The sequence below is a fragment of the Gopherus flavomarginatus genome, chromosome 1 (genome assembly GCF_025201925.1).
Source record: "Gopherus flavomarginatus isolate rGopFla2 chromosome 1, rGopFla2.mat.asm, whole genome shotgun sequence".
Classification (NCBI taxonomy): Eukaryota; Metazoa; Chordata; order Testudines; family Testudinidae; genus Gopherus; species Gopherus flavomarginatus.
The window spans coordinates 330,287,260-330,303,962 of NC_066617.1; the positions used below are offsets into that span (position 1 = coordinate 330,287,260).

The following is a 16,703-nucleotide window of genomic DNA, read 5'->3' on the forward strand; positions in this document are numbered from 1 at the left end:
TCTGAGATTATGGGAGATGGCTGAAAAGTAGGCAGTCTTGCAATGGCACACAGAATTTAAAGACTCATATTATCATACATGTATGTACAATTTATATTCTCATCAATATTCAGTTCTACATAACTGTTGTAACAGCTTCATGCTTATCAGCAAAGACAATTATATAGCAACAGACTTAATTTACCTGTACCTATGGGCATTTCAAAGATAGACGAAGGGATTCTGCTAGCCCATATACTATTATGTATGATTGTATGTATTCTTCATGTTGTAATTAGTAACACATATCTACATGTTTACACTGTGAAATTAGGTCAAATTTGTAGAAGTTGATTTTTAGGAAATGTTTTTATACAGTCAATTGCATGTGTCCCCACTGAGCGCATTAAGTTGGCGGAGTGCATCCACAGTACTGTGGCTAGCATCGAATTTCAGATCGTTGCACTGTGGGTAGCTATCCCACAGTTCCTACAGTCTCCGCTGCCCATTGGAATTCTGGTTGAGCTCCCAATGCCTGATGGGGCAAAAACATTGGCACGGGTGGTTTGGGGTTCATGTCGTCAGTCACTCCTCCCTCCATGAAAGCAACGGCAGACGCCATACCATGGCAAGCGTGCAACCCACTCAGCTCAGCTTTCCAACACCACTGTTGTGTCCTGGGTGCTGCTGTCAGCAGACGGTGCAACAGGACTGCTAACTGTCGTCATACACTGCTTCCACTGCAACTCTGCTCTGCTGCTCTTGTCTCAATAGCGAATTTCTCCACGTTGTCTGTCATGTGCTCCCAGGAACATGTGTTCTTCCTTGGGAAATGTGCGTGGTGCTATCCGTCGTCCTCCACCGCTTCCGCTGCAACTCTGCTCTCTTGCTCTTGTCTCGATAGTGAATTTCTCCACGTTGTTTGTCATAGGCTCCTGGGTACATGTGTTCTTACTTGGGAAATGTGCGCAGTGCTAACAGTAGTCCTCCACCGCTTCCGCTGCAACTCTGTTCTCCTGGTGCCATGAATCCACCTTGCAGGTCCTCTCATCAATCTGTATAAATATCTATTCTCGTGGCATCCGTCGTCATCCACCGCTTCCTTCTCTCCTGCAAACGCCATATCATGGCAAGCATGGTGCCCAACACTGCTGCTGTTGTGAGCATTGTAAACACCTCGCACATTATCCTGCAGTATGTGCAGAACCTGCAAAAGCAGGCAAGGAGGCGACAACAGTGCGATCATGATAGTGATGAGGACATGGACACAGACTTCTCTCAAAGCACAGGCCTTGGCAATTTGGACATCATAGTGCTAAAGGGAAAGGTTCCTGCCATGGAACACTGGTTCTAGGCCCGGGAAACAAGCACAGACAGGTGGGAATGCATAGCGTTGCAGGTCTGGGATGATTCCCAGTGGCTGTGAAACTTTCATATGCGTAAGGGCACTTTAATGGAATGTTGCCCTGAAGCACAAGAATGCCAAGATGAGAGCAACCCTCACAGTTGAGAAGCGAGTGGCGATAGCCCTCTGGAAGCTTGCAATGCCATACAGCTACCGGTCAGTCGGGAATCAGTTTGGAGTGGCTAAATCTACTGTGGGGGCTGCTGTGATCCAAGTAGCCAATGCAATCACTGAGCTGCTCCTATCAAGGGTAGTGACTCTGGGAAATGTGCAGGTCATAGTGGATGGCTTTGCTGCAATGGGATTCCCTAACTGTGATGGGGTGATAGACAGAACACATATGCCGATCTTGGGACCGGACCATCTTGCCAGTACGTAAAGTGCAAGGGATACTTTTCAATGGTGCTGCAAGCACTGGTGGATCACAAGGGACATTTCACCGACATCAACGTGGGATGGCCGGGAAAGGTGCATGACGCTCGCATCTTCAGGAACTCTGGTCTGTTTGAACAGCTTCAGAAAGGAAGTTACTTCCCAGACCAGAAAATTACCGTTAAGGATGTTGAAATGCCTATAGTTATCCTTGGGGACCAAGCCTACCCCTTAATGCCATGGGTCATGAAGCCATACACAGGCACCGTGGACAGTAGTAAGGAGCAGTTCAACTATAGGCCAAGTAAGTGCAGAATGGTGTAAAATGTGCATTTGGATGTTTAAAAGCTCGCTTGCACAGTTTACTGACTCGGTTGGAACTCAGTGAAACCGATATTCCCATTGTTATTGCTTGCTGTGTGCGCCACAATATCTGAGAGAGTAAGGAAGAGACGTTTATGGCGGGGTGGGAGGTTGAGGCAAATCGCCTGGCAGCCGATTGTGCGCAGCCAGACACCAGGGCGATTAGAAGAGCACAGCTTGGCGCCCTGCACATCAGAGAAGCTTTGAAAACCAGTTTCATGACTGGCCAGACTACGGTGTGACAGTTCTGTTTGTTTCTCCTTCATGAAAAGCTGCCCCGTTGGTTGACTCTACTTCCCTGTAAGCAAACCGACCTCCCCCCTTCGATCACTGCTTTCAGAGGAAATAAAGTCATTATTGTTTCAAAATTATGCATTCTTTATTAATTCATCACACAAATAGGGGCAAAACTAGCAAGGTAACCAGGGAGGGGTGGGGAAGCACCAGGTGAGGTGGTGGATGAGGGGAGGAGGGAAGGAGAAGGCCACACTACAGTTCAAAACTTATTGAATGCCAGCCTTCTTTTGCTTGGGCAATCCTCTGGGTGGAGTGGCTGGATGCCCATAGCCTCCCTCCCCCCCGCGTTCTTGGGCGTCTGGGTGAGGAGGATATGGAACTTGGGGAGGAGGACAGGTGGTTATACAGGGGCTGCAGCAGCGGCCTGTGCTCCTGCTGCCTTTCCTGCAGCTCCACCAGATGCCTGAGCTTGTTAGTTTGCTCCCTCATTAGCCTCAGCATTGCATCCTGCCTCCTCTCAGCATGTTCCTCCTCCGCTCACTGCATTCATTTAATGCTTTCCTGGACTCAGTCTCTGGAAAAATCATGGAGCAGGTCCTCAAGGAATCAATTCTGAAGCACTTAGAGGAGAGGAAAGTGATCAGGAACAGTCAGCATGGATTCACCAAGGGCAAGTCATGCCTGACTAACCTAATTGCCTTCTATGAGGAGATAACTGGGTCTGTGGATGAGAGGAAAGCAGTGGATGTGTTATTCCTTGACTTTAGCAAAGCTTTTGGTACGGTTTCTCACAGTATTCTTGCCAGCAAGTTAAAGTAGTATGGGCTGGATGAATGGACTGTAAGGTGGATAGAAAGCTGGCTAGATCGTCAGGCACAATGGGTAGTGATCAATGGCTCCATGTCTAGCTGGCAGCCAGTTTCAAGCGGAGTACCCCAAGGGTCGGTCCTGGGGCTGGTTTTGTTCAATATCTTTATTAATGATCTGGAGGATGGCATGGACTGCACTCTTAGCAAGTTTGCAGATGACCCTAAACTTGGAGGAGTGGTAGATACGCTGGAGGGTAGGGATAGGATACAGAGGGACCTAGACAAATTAGAGGACTGGGCCAAAAGAAATCTGATGAGGTTGGTTCAACAAGGACAAGTGCAGAGTCCTGCACTTAGGATGGAAGAATCCCATTCAGTGTTACAGACTAGGGACCGAATGGCTAGGAAGCAGTTTTGCAGAAAAGGACCTAGAGGTTACAGTGGACGAGAAGCTGGATATGAGTCAACAGTGTACCCTTGTTGCCAAGAAGCTAACAGCATTTTGGGCTGTATAAGTAGGGGCATTGCCAGCAGATTGAGGGATGTGATCATTCCCCTCTATTTGATATTGGTGAGGCCTCATCTGGAGTACTGTGTCCAGTTTTGGGCCCCACACTACAAGAAGGATGTGGAAAAATTGGAAAAAGTCCAGTGGAGGGCAACAAAAATGATTAGGGGACTGGAGCACATGACTTATGAGGAGAAGCTGAGGGAACTGGGATTGTTTAGTCTGCAGAAGAGGAAAATGAGGGGGGATTTGGTAGCTTCTTTCAGCTACCTGAAAGGGAGTTCCAAAGAGCATGGATCTAGACTGTTCTCAGTGGCACCTGGTGACAGAACAAGGAGTAATGGTCTCAAGTTGTAGTGGGGGAGGTATAGGTTGGAGATTAGGAAAAACTTCCACTCGGAGAGTGATGAAGCACTGGAATGGGTTACCGAGGAAGGTGATGGAATGTCCTTCCTTAAAGGTTTTTAAGGTCAGGCTTGACAAAGCCCTGGCTGGGATGATTTAGTTGGGAATTGGTCCTGCTTTGAGCTAGATGACCTCCTGAGGTCCCTTCCAACCCTAATATTCTATGATTCTATGAACTCGGCCATTTTTTGCCTCCACGCATTCTGCTGAGCTCTTTCAGTGCAGGAGGACTGCATGAGCTCTGAGAACATCTCGTTGCAAGTGTGTTTTTTTTGCCTTCTAGTCTGCACTAGTCTCTGGGACGGAGATGATAGAGGGAGCACAGAAACATTTTCAACCGCGGGCGGAAAAAAGGGGAGAGTAGTATTTTAAAAGATACATTTTAGAGAACAAAGGGAAAACTTTCAAGCGAACCACATTACATAGCATGTGTTTTTGGTACAAGGTCGCATTTTGCTTCTTATATTGAATGCCTGCCGGTTTGGTGTGAGAAATTGCACATTCTTGGCTGTGCAACAGAATTCGGCTTGCAGGCAGCCATGGTAAGGCAAAAGGTTTCGGCTTCTTCAACCTTCATAACATGTGGGAACGGTTTCAAACAGCAGCACCCTCCTTTCCCATACCAAGCAAAGTCCATTGGGTTGGCCATTTAAAAGGGGGCTGCAGTTTTAGGGTGAATGTGCAGCACAATCCAACCCCCTCCCCAATTCTCTGGGATGATCGCTTCACGCACCCTCCCATCCACCGCGTGGCTAGTATCAGGGAAGATCCCTGTCAGCCAAATATGAACAACTCAGCATGAACAGGCCTCCCCCCACCGCATGGCTAACAGCGAGGATGATTTCTTTTCAGCCAAAGGGAAACAGCCCAGCAGGAACCAGCACCTCTGAATGCTCCCTTAAACAAATTTCCCATATTTCAACCAAGTGACCATGAATGATATCACTCTCCTGAGGCTAACACAGAATGATAAAGAACAGATGTTGCTTGAATGCCACCAAAGCCTGGGCCCATTCACTGCATTGTTTTGTTCTGCAATGATTCCAGACTACCTGCTACTGGCTTGGCGTGGTAAAGTGTCCTATCATGGAGGGTGGAATAAGGCTGCCCTTCTCAGAAACCTTCTGCAAAGGATTTTAGAGTACCTCCAGGAGAGCTTCATGGAGATGTCCCTGGAGGATTTCCACTCCATCCCCAGACACGTTAACAGACTTTTCCAGTAACTATACTAGATGTGAATGCATCCCAAGTCTTCAGGGCAAATTAATCATTAAACACGCTTGCTTTTAAACCCTGTATTATATTTACAAAGGTACACTCACCAGAGGTGCCTTCTCCGGCTTCATGGTCCAGGAGTCCACCTTCAGAGGTTTGGGAGGTTACTGGCTTTAGGGTGATGAACAATGCCTGGCTGCCAGGGAGAAGGGATTCTCCACTCCCCTGCTGTGCAATATCCTCAACCTCCTCCTCCTCATCTTCCTCATCCACAAAATCCTCATCCCTGTTGCGTGAGACTCCCCCCTTGCAGGTGTCCACAGACAGTGTTGGGGTAGTGGTAGGGCCCCCCGCCCTAGAATTGCATGCGGCTCATCATAGAAGCGGCATGTATAGGGCTCTGACCCAGAGTGAATGTTTGCATCCTTTTGGTTTTTGGTAGGCTTGCCTCAGCTCCTTAACTTCCATGCAGCACTGCTGTGTGTCCCTGTTGTAGCCTCTGTCCATCATGCTCTTGGAGATTTTGGCAAATACGTTGGCATTTCGTCTTTTGGAACAGAGTTCTGGCTGCACAGATTCTTCTCCCCATACAGCAATCAGATCCAGTACCTCCTGTTTGGTCCATGCTGGAGCTCTTTTCGCTTCTGGGAGTCCTTGGTCACCTATGCTGATGAGCTCTGCATGGTCACCTGTGTTGATCAGCTCACCACGCTGGTCAAACAGATAATGAAATTCAAAAGTTCCTGGGGCTTTTCTTGTCTACCTGGCTAGTGCATCTGAGTTGAGAGTGCTGTCCAGAACGGTCACAATGGAGCACTCTGGGATAGCTCCCAGAGGCCAATACAGTCGAATTGCGTCCACATTACCCCAAATTCTACCCAGCGAGGTCGATTTTAACACTAAACCCCTCGCTGGAGAGGAGTACAGAAATCGATGTTAAGAGCCAATTAGGTTGACAAAACAGGCTTGATCATGTGGACGGGTACAGGGTTAAATCGGCCTAACACTGCTAAATTCAGCCTAAACTTATAGTGAAGACCAGAGCACAGAAACAGTTTTGTCAGAATTGAAGTAGTTCAACTTTATATACAAATTATGAGCACCTTAGAAATACCTCAAAGATATCCTAAGCACTGAGAGAGAAGGATAGTTATTGCATTAGCCATAGTAAATGTTACATAGGAAAATGTAAAAAGATTGTTTGTGCTTGATGTTGAAAAGAAAATCTTTTTTTTTTTACTGAACATATTAGACGCACCATCAACTTGAAAATCATGGTGCTTGAAAATGTTGTACTTTCTATCTGCAGTATTGTACCTCATCCAGTGTACTTAATGCCCCAATAGCAATATGTGGGTGAAACCAAACAATCACTATGTTCTCAAATGAACTCACACAAGAAAATGATAAAAGACCATATCACTTGTGGGTGAAAACTTTTCACTGGATGTATCCCACTGTTCCTTGGGATAACTTCCATAGTCCTGTCTATGCCAACAATCTGCAATGCAATCTGTTTCAAATGGAAGTCACACCTCCCTTTGCAAAAAGCAGCAGCTCAGGTCAGCGTTAACACATTGTCTTCTGAACTCCAGAGCCTGCAAGGGTTTTCAACGGACTCTGATCTGATGAAGCCTTTTGCAAAGTGAGCTGCTTCCTGGTCATGTGAGCACAGCCAGATTTTGTGGTGGATGGTATTGTGGTGTAAGGCCAGTAAAACTGTGGACTTCAGCAAAAGCATAAAGAATAACCAGGCATACCAGCAGATAGCTAAAAAGCTGGCAGCTCAGCGGATTTTCCAAACAGGCAATAAATGCAGGGTGCGAATTAAGAGGCTAAAGAGTGAATACAGGAAAACCCAGGATAACAGTCACATCTCGGGCAACTAGCAAACAACATGCCTATTTTATGATTACTTTGATCAGGTCGTTGGCACTGCACCCAGCCCAGAGCCAACTGTGCTTCATGATGACCTGGTGAACTGTGGTGGAGCACTGCTGGCTCCTGAATCCAGCATGGGGATTCATTGCAGCCAGCAGCAGGCTTCAAGCCAGGATCATGAAGTGACTCTTTTAGTGCAACCAGTTCCAGAGCAGGTTGTGGATCAGGATCAACAGCAAAATCTCAGTTCCTATGTGAAGGAGCTGTTTGAACCCCTCTGACTCCTGAGGAACAGCGTGCTTCTGAGAACCTGGTGGAGACAGAAGTCGCTCCACAGCTTTTTAAGTATATAATTCAAATTAAAAGTTTATTATTACTGTAATTGGATTGATTTGTGGTTAAAGAGCAATGCAAAAATGCTAAGCCCCGGTTACCAGTGTTTGAACACTAATGGTGGATTGTATCACAGCATTTAGGTGTCCCCACCTGCCCCCTCCACACCATGTGGAGTTCAAAATGGTGAGTTGGAATTTCAGACTTTTAAACACAGCTGTATTTTAACTGTTAAGACAAAGAGATTTGCTACAGTCATTCTTGTTTTCCTTTGAGTATTTGGAAATTTGCCACTTTGCAAGCACTTCTCCTGGGTCTGTGCAGCTGCCCGTAAATAGTAAACTGAGTGTGTGTGTTTGGGGAAACAGTATTCTTCTTTGAGTGCTTGCTCATGTCAATTCCATTCTAGGTGTGTGCATGCCCACATGTGTAGCTGTCAGAGATTTTTGCCTTAGCAATTTCCGTAGGGTTGACTGTAATGATCTCTTGAGTGCCGCGCGCATCATCAGTATATTAGGCGCTGCTAGCCTTACACTCTTGCAGCTGCTTCTTAGTGTCTATGGTGGTTAGTCAGAGCATCTTTCCCTTGCCTAGCAAGGATTAGTGGTTCTTCTACTTTGCTCTTTGAGCCTTAAGGCTTTGTAAATAGTTCATTTACAGTAGTTAGTAAGTAGTGTAGATAGCTATAGAATCCCAGTGGGGACTTTGCCCCAGGCATGCCCTGTTGTCTCTGGGCTTTAAGCCCTGCTCTGACTGCAACAAGCCTATGCCTGTTAGTGACCCCCATAGTAGCTGCCTCAAGTGCTTGGGGGAATCATATATGAAGGACAAGTGTCGCATCTGTAAGAAACTTTCGTCCCAGAACTCAAAAAGAGCGAGACATCCATTTGAGGGCCTTCCTCATGGAGGCTTCTCACCACCTGGTATCCAAGCCTTCCTGGTCAGACTCTGCCCCAGCACCTTGGCCTCGGTGCGCAGCGCACCCCCAGCACTAGGCTGCACCCAGTACTACTCCCCATTGCCAGTGCCAAAGAAGACGTTGAAGAAGAGCGATTCACCAGCACCGAGCAAGAAGGGCAAAGGACCTAGTTCAGGCCACCAGCCCACACTGGAGCCACATGGGGACAACCCCCTGATGGGGCCTGCTAGCCCCTCGAGGGATCTGCCCCTGACTCCAGGCAGCAGTAGGGGACCCAGAGTGGTGACAGGGCCAACGCCTTCCCAGGCTCTCCTGGTGCCCATAGAGCAGAGGCCTCTAGCATCGTGCCAGCACTGCATGTGTCGCAGGACATGGCAAGGGGTCCTGGTGAGGGCAGGCCAACCATGAAGACCCCAGAGGGGGGACAAATTTGTTCTCCATCTCCACGCTCCAGGTCTCCATCTTCTGTGGGACATCCAAGATTGCCGGCACCGTGATTATGGTCTCTGCTCTCTCAACTTCTTCTAGGGGACCCAGGTTATCGGTCACCGTATCGCTGGCACTGATCATCCTGCCAGCTGTCCCCTTGGCGCAGATCCCCATCTCCCAGAGAGTGAGAGTGGTCTCTGTTGCGGTATTGGTCCCCAGACCCCGGCACCAATCCACCTACTCATGGCACCGGTCTCCCGTGGTAATGGTTAGCTGTCAGACACAAGCTTCAATGGCCCCTCCATGGTCACTGGAAGTTGATTCCTCTGTTACAGAAATTCAGCCCTTCACCACAACAGCACTGGCATGATTGGGCACCTGATGCTGCGTCGACTTGAGCAATGCTGTTGTGGCAGCAAGACGAGTGGCTGGAGCAATGTCTCTACTGATGCCGATGCCTCCGTCAATCCATTCCTTGGTTGCCGCCTCGGATCAGCAACCAACAGCACTGAGATTGGTGCACAAGGTGCACTCAGAGGCTGGGGTAGAGGAGTGAGCGCCCACCCCAAAACCCTTTTCCCCTGTGGGGAATGATGCCTCAGGTCCTCCCCCGATGACCCAGTCATCCTCCTTGTCCCTGGATGAGGCGGTGGTGGGGCTCTCTCTTGCCAGCTCACCAAACAGTTTTAAACAACATCAGGCCCTGCTTCGTAGGGTGACTATGAACTTGGGCTTGGAAGTGGAGGAGATGGCTGACATCTGGTTTAATGTGCTCTCGGCCTCTACTCCCATCCATGTTGCGCTAACATTACACAGTGGGGTCTTAAAGATAGAAAAAGCCCTTTGGCAAACTCTTTCTTCCATCCCTTCCACCTCCAAGAGGGCCGAGAAAAAGTATTTCATCCCGGCCAAGGGTTTTGAATATTTGTGTACCCACCCTCCTCTGGGCTAACTAGTTGTCTCGGCAGCCAGCGAGAAGGACAGACAGGGCATATCATTTCAACCCCAAAAAATAAGGAGGCCAAGAGGCTGGATCTTTTTGGAAGAAGGATTTATTCAACAGCCAGCCTTCAGTTACCAGTGGCTAACCACCAGGCTCTCTTGGGGAGGTACAACATCAACTTATGGGACTCTCTCTAAGTTCAAGAACTCCCTGCCCCAGGACTTCCCCATGAATTCGGGGCCCTGGTGGAGGAGGGGACGATAGCTGCAAGGTGCTCCCTTCAAATGGCATGGGACACATCCAGTTTGGCAGCTAGGGTGGTCGTGTTGGCAGTGGTCATGAGGCACAGCTTATGGCTTCAGGCTCTGGCCTTTTCCAGGAAATGCAGGCCTCGATCCAGGATCTTGAGGCTTACCTTGATGGGAACAGTCTCTTTGCAGAGAAGACTGATGCGAGGCTTCACGGACTGAAGGACAGTCGGGAACCTTCACTTACTGGGACTGCATATGCCCTGTCAAAGCCTGACAGGGGCCAGAAGCACTCATTTTGAGGGTGCACTCGAGAGCGACGCCTCAGCAAACTCTCTAGATCTGCCTTGTTCTTTCCTCAGGAGTCTTTGTCCCTACCATTCAGTCTGGTCACGGGTCACCTCAGACCATTGGGTGCTAGAGACTGTGTCTCAGGGTTACACCTTGCAATTCTTGCTCCCCCCAACCCTCTTCTCAGTCCTTCTCCAGAGACCCTTCTCACAAGCAGGACTCGTCTCAAGAGGACAAGAACCTAATGCAGCTGGAGGCAGTGGAGGAGGTCACTTGGGACATGAGGGGAAAAGGGTTTTATTCCCATTATTTCCTAATCCCAAAAGTGAAAGGAGGCCTAAAACCCATTCTGGACCTGCGGCGCCGCAACAAGTCTCTCAAAAAGTTAAAGTTCTGCATGGTCTCCCCAGCTTCCATCATCCCCTCCCTGGATCCAGAAGACATCGTCCTCCAGCTGAAGGACACTTAGTTCCATATCTCCATCTTCCAAGGTCACAGATGATTCCTCCATTTTGTAGTTGGCAGGCACCATTTCCAGTTCACAGCGTCTTTGGTCTCTTGTCTGCCCCGAGGGTGTTCACAAAATGTATAGCACCAGTGGCCGCTTACCTGAGGTATTGAGGGGTTCAAGTTTACCTGTATCTTAATGATTGGGTCATCAAAGGCAGATCTCAGCAACAGGTGCAGAGGAGCCTTGATCTGGTTCTTTCCATCTGCCACGACCTATGCCTGTTGATAAATGAAAAGAAATAGACCTGAAAGCCGGTGCAACAAATAAAGTTCATTGGGGTGGTTCTTGGCTCCACATGAGCCAGAACCTTCTTTCCAGAGGCACGTTTCCAGGCCATGTCAGACCTGAATCCCCCATGTGAAACACTACCCACTCACCACTGCTCACACCTGCCTGCAATTGTTAGGCCACATGTCCGCGTTTGCACATGGTCCAGCATGCCCAGCTCCATCTCCGGCCACTGCAAGCATGGTTGGTGTTGGTCTACATCCCCAGCAGACATGATCTAGACAAAGTAGTCAGGATGCGGGTTCACATCTGCTCATCACTGGATTGGTGGTTGAGCCCCACATCAGTATTGGAGGGAGTTCCCTTAGCAGCCCCATCCCCCTCACTGACCCTGGTTTCCGATGCTGCTGGTCATGGGATGATTTGTCCCTCCACATAAACATCAGAGAGCTCAAAGTGGGTCGCCTGGCCTGCCGGGCTTTCCTGCCCCATGGGAAGGGCAAAGTGGCGCAGTCTTGACAGACAATACCATGGTGAGGTACTACATCAACAGACAGAGCAGAGCCAGGTCGTCAGCTCTTTGCCAAAAAGCTCTCCGCCTTTGAGACATCTGTGAGCAGCATACCGTCCATCTAGTAGCCGCGCATACACCCGGGGCCAGGAACATGTTAGCAGATGGCCTCAGCAGGGCCTTCTTAATTATAGATAAGTTTCAGTTGGGGGTTCCTTCTCCCCATACCACTTTCCCCTCCTAGTGACCAGGGCATGCCTCAGTCTTACGGCTTCAAACTGTGGGGTCCTGTCTGAAGCCAATGCCAAAGGGAGACCCACACAACTCCTGTCTGAAGTGCTTGTGGGAAGCCCATCAAACGGATAAATGTAAGATCTGCAGTGGCATCTGACCAAGGACCAAGAAGAAGAGGGACTTTAGGCTGAAACTACTACTCATAGGGTCAGCCATTTGTCCCCAGATGGCAATGGTGGTGTCTGATCCCAAACCCAGCACTTTGGTGTGGAGCTCACAGGCCTTGGTACGAGAGGCTGCAGCGCCGAGAAAGGACTCGGGCTCCAAGGACCCTCAGCACTGCCATTGCACGGTGCCGAAGACCTCCTCCAGTGCCAGTGCCCGACACCACTCCCATTCATCGGTGTCACACAAGAAAAAGAAGACGGACAACAGTCGTTCTCCCACTAAAGTAGTGGAGTGAGGAGGCACCAGCTGGGTGTGTCCCCTGATAGGACACCCTGCTTCAGCTCCAACTTAGCTGGCACTGTTGACTCCGGCCTTACAGTGAGGTTTGTCAAGTCTGGTTTTAGTGGACTCCCTGGTGCAGGAGTGTTGGAAGAAGGACCCAGACCTTCCCTCTACACTGGACACTTTTGCGCCAGCTAGGGACCTCATAACGATGACGGTGCAGTCCCCTGCACTGGCATCGGTGCCACAAATTTTAAAATTACCATTGTCTATGTACTTCTCTAACTATAATTAACAAGGCTGTGTCAAGAGACAGTGTGATGACTGAAGCATCCCCTTCACAATATGTGTGGGTTCACTTTAGAATTGTTATATTTTATGCCCTTGACATTCCACAGTTATTAATTCTGTACTCCTCCACAGAGCTACTTTAAACAATAACCCTCTGTTTCTTATAATATTTAAGGCCCATAACCTATACTACCTGCTGTTCTTCAGGAACTTGATCCCTGGCTCAGCATACCCTCAGGCCCATTCCAAAAGGACACTTTTCCATGAAGAACACATGGTCGATATTCTTGAGAGAGCAGAGCAGCAGTTCCAGTACCAGAAGAGGGATGAAAGACTGGAAGACTTGGCAGGCTGACAGGCAGGAAGCAAGGTTGAGGCTTGGTGCCCAGGTGCAGGCGAGTGTTTCAGCAAGGGAGCAGGCACTTGCACAGCAGTTCCTGGAACAGAAACGGTGGCTAAGGGAAGAGGACAGAGCCCAACAAAGACAACTTTTCCAGCAACTCCTATCTTAATGGCTGCAATATCACTGGCTCCTGCTGCCTCTCTCACAGCACAGCATGATGCCCCAGCAATGTACCCTCAGCCCAGCAGTAGCTTGCACAACTCCATGTTCGGGGGAGCCCATGCGTTCAGGACTGGTGAGCAGCTGGGCTGGGCAACTAAACCCTGTGCAGCCTTCCTTCTTTCACCCCTCTTTGATTGAAACCTCCACCTTGCTCACCCGCCACAAAGTGAGGGCTAAACATTAAAGAAGGGAAAGGAGAATTTGGGGTCCGCAGACATTTAGTGTTAGGGGGATTGTATTAGGTATTAAATATTTCCGTCCTTTGGAGGTGCGAGGGGGGTATTTGGTGTAATGGCAGCTGGCCTGCCTAACACTGTGTGAGTGGTTTACTGTTTTCTGACCTGTTTACAAATAAAGAATGTTATATTTTCAAGAAAGTTTATTGCTGCTCAGTGCAGCATATCATATACACAGGATCTGAGATAAAGGTAAAAACATGTTAAGGAGTAATTTAAGCATGGCAAAGCAAACAATATTCCTCTCTTTGCTGGTCCCCAATCACAAATTTATTTTTCATCATGTCATCTGACTTACGTTACATAGCAATTAAATCCACACCCTTCCCATGCACCGCCCCCCTGCTAAAAATGAGCCAGTCCCCTCCCCCACCCAAGCACATTCATACAGGTATTATCCCCCCTTTCCCGTTGGGCCATGCAAGTCAATAATGTGAATGCACACAAAATATTCCTTCTGCTGCACAGGTGCAACCAGCTCCCACAGTGGTAGCTGCACTTTCTGGCTGAGGGTACCGATCCAACGTTCCCTCGCCATAATAGATCCATTCAGGGGGAAATCACTCACCTCTGGCCTCTAGGTTGTAAAGAGCACAGCAAGCCACAGTAATGCAGACAGCATTAATTACACTGGCATCTGAATGGGTTTGCAAACACCTCCAACATGATTTTAATCTGCCAAAAGCACATTTGACAACCATTCTACAGCTGCTTTGAGTGTAATTAAACCTTTATTTGCCAGGGCCTCAGAAATCAGGATATGGTTTCATAAACCAAGGTAAAAGAGGGTATGTGGGGATCCCACAGAATAACAGTGTGGACAGTAATATCATTTATGTCAGTGTCATTTAATAGGAATAGTGTCCCAGCCTGTCCAAGAAGGTAGACTGCCGAGCTGTGAAAAATTCCAGCATTGTGAACTTTTCCTGTACAGCCCACATTGACATTCATAAATCTGTGATTCACTGCATAACAATGGAGTAGTACCCTTTGTGGTTTATATATTCATGTGCTCCTTGAAAAGGGCATACTATGGGCATGAGTCCCATCACTAGCACTGCCACAGTTACAAAACCCCACTCTCTCAAAGCCATCAGTTACCTCTAGAATATCTTTAATGCCTGTCACCTTGGGGTAAACCTCATGCCTGATTGTGTCAGTTACCTCTGCCACCACTTTACCCATAGTCAGCTTTCCAACCCCAAACCGGTTAGCAATAGACCTGTAGCAGTCTGGGGTAGCCAACTTCCACACAGTTATAGCAACCTGCTTCTGGACTGGCAAGGTGACTTTGTGTATCTCTTTATGCTGGAGGGTGTACACGTCCGGGGAGGGGGGAGTTAAGAAGCTCACAAAGCTCCAGAAATGTTGCTTTCTTCATGCAAAAGTTCTGGATCTACTGCTGGTCATCCCAGCTCTGAATTACTATCTGATCCCACCAGTCGGTGCTTGTGGCCATATACTGGAAGCAGTGCTCTACGTTGGGGCCATCAGTGGCTATGCCAATTATACTGAGCAGTATCTGCCACTGCGAGTCTGTAAACCCAGGGTATTCCTCCTGCAACTCCATCGGGAAATTTGTGAGGTACCTTTGGTGGGACAGAAAACATTGCCAAAATGTCCACCAGCACCTTATGGATGCTCTGCCAGCTTCCTGACCCATACATGAAAGTGCAAACAAGAGAAGTTCATCCAAAGATGCCTCTTCCTTGTTGCTAGCTCTGGTAGCTGGGAGTACACAGAACAAAAAGATTGCTCAGCAGGATTTGTTGTCAGACAGTTCAAATTTCCTGTAATGTGCAGGGTGAGCAGCAGAGTTTTCCCACAATGTGACACATTGCTAGGGCTAGAGTCAGCATTGTGGGGGGCAGTGCACTAGGAGCTCTGTAATATGGTTACCTTGATGAGGATCTGTACTTTGACTCGGAGTGTGGATGCCAGAGCCCTAGGTTTGAGCACCAGTCAGAAAATTCTTAACCTAGGGTTACAATGCAATGTCAGCTGACTTGAGTCTCGCTATGCGTACATTGCTGTGTAGAACCTGTGTAAACTTGAAAGCTTGTCTTTCTCACAACAGAAATTGGTCTAATAAAAAACATTACCTCACCCACTTTGTACTTGCTGTAGTTATAAGTAACACATAAGATTGATGAAATGGAAAGAAGTCAACACATTTTTTCTTAAGTTTGTGCAGATAGTGTTTCCCTTTCTGAGAAAACTCCTATAAACATCAACATTCAAAAGATGTAAATAATAAACTTTTAAAGGATTTAAAAAACATCTGGATTTACTGTGTAAAGGCTGATTTCTATCTGAAAGAGAGTTTTAAACAAGTTTAAAAATTATTAAATGGCACATTATTTTAAGAAAAACACGTTAGAGTTGTTCACCCTAATCTCCTTTTATTTCATGATCACCATCTGCTTAGTCTGCTACAATAAAACTTTTCACTTACAAAGCACTTTTCATCCAAAGGTCCTAAAGTGCTTTGCAAAGCTAGGAACAGAGAGGCTAGGTGACTAGCCCATGGATACAGAGCAAGTTAGTGGCAGAGCCAGAACTGGAATAGGTGTTGACAGTCTCCTGCTTTAACCACATAAACAAACTGCTAATAGTAACAAAAATTAAAATTGCCTATAGGTGAAATTTTCCATGTAACTTTCCACTTCATGTTTCCTTTTTTATGTTCTTTTTCCTGTTTTTGGACATCCATATTATATAAAATGACTTTTTGATAATACCAATATTGATTAATGCATATGAATGTATATTGTGTTGGAAAAATACATGATGCATTATATTTGTATGTAATTATTACAAAATTATCACACATTTCAGATTTGGTTTTAGAGTATAAGGATTAATGCAGTTTATTATATATATGTGGTAGAAAAGTAAAATGCTTTCATGATAATCAGTTACTGGAGCTTGGTGTTCTGTTTGTTGTGCTCTCAAAGCCTTGTCCCCACAGCTGTTTTGCTATAATTGCACTACTGCTTTTAGGGAAACAGTTTTGTTAAGTGATTAGAATAGGGGTCTGAAATTCAACATTGGTGGGTTCTCCTATTGGTTCTGCCACTGTCCTGCAGAGCTATCATGGGAAATGTATTAATTTCCCTGTGCTTCAGTTTACCCATTTGTCTATCTTACAGAAGTGTTGTAGGGTTTAACTATGATCTATTTATTTAGAATACCAATGGATAGTTCAAAATATATTATTTTAAATAAAGACTGATTCATAGTAGACATTTTTACACATACATACATGCACACTCTCTCTCTCTCATATATTTTTTTAACCCCGGATTCAGCATTTACTATATGGTAGTTTTGTTGCTAC

At 47.2% G+C, this 16,703-nt stretch overlaps 1 protein-coding gene across 10 annotated transcripts in view; it reads left to right on the forward strand.

The window, feature by feature from the left end:
• SACS (sacsin molecular chaperone) overlaps window positions 1-16,703 on the forward strand; it is a 138,046-nt gene that overhangs the window by 106,776 nt on the left and 14,567 nt on the right. The window lies entirely within an intron of this gene.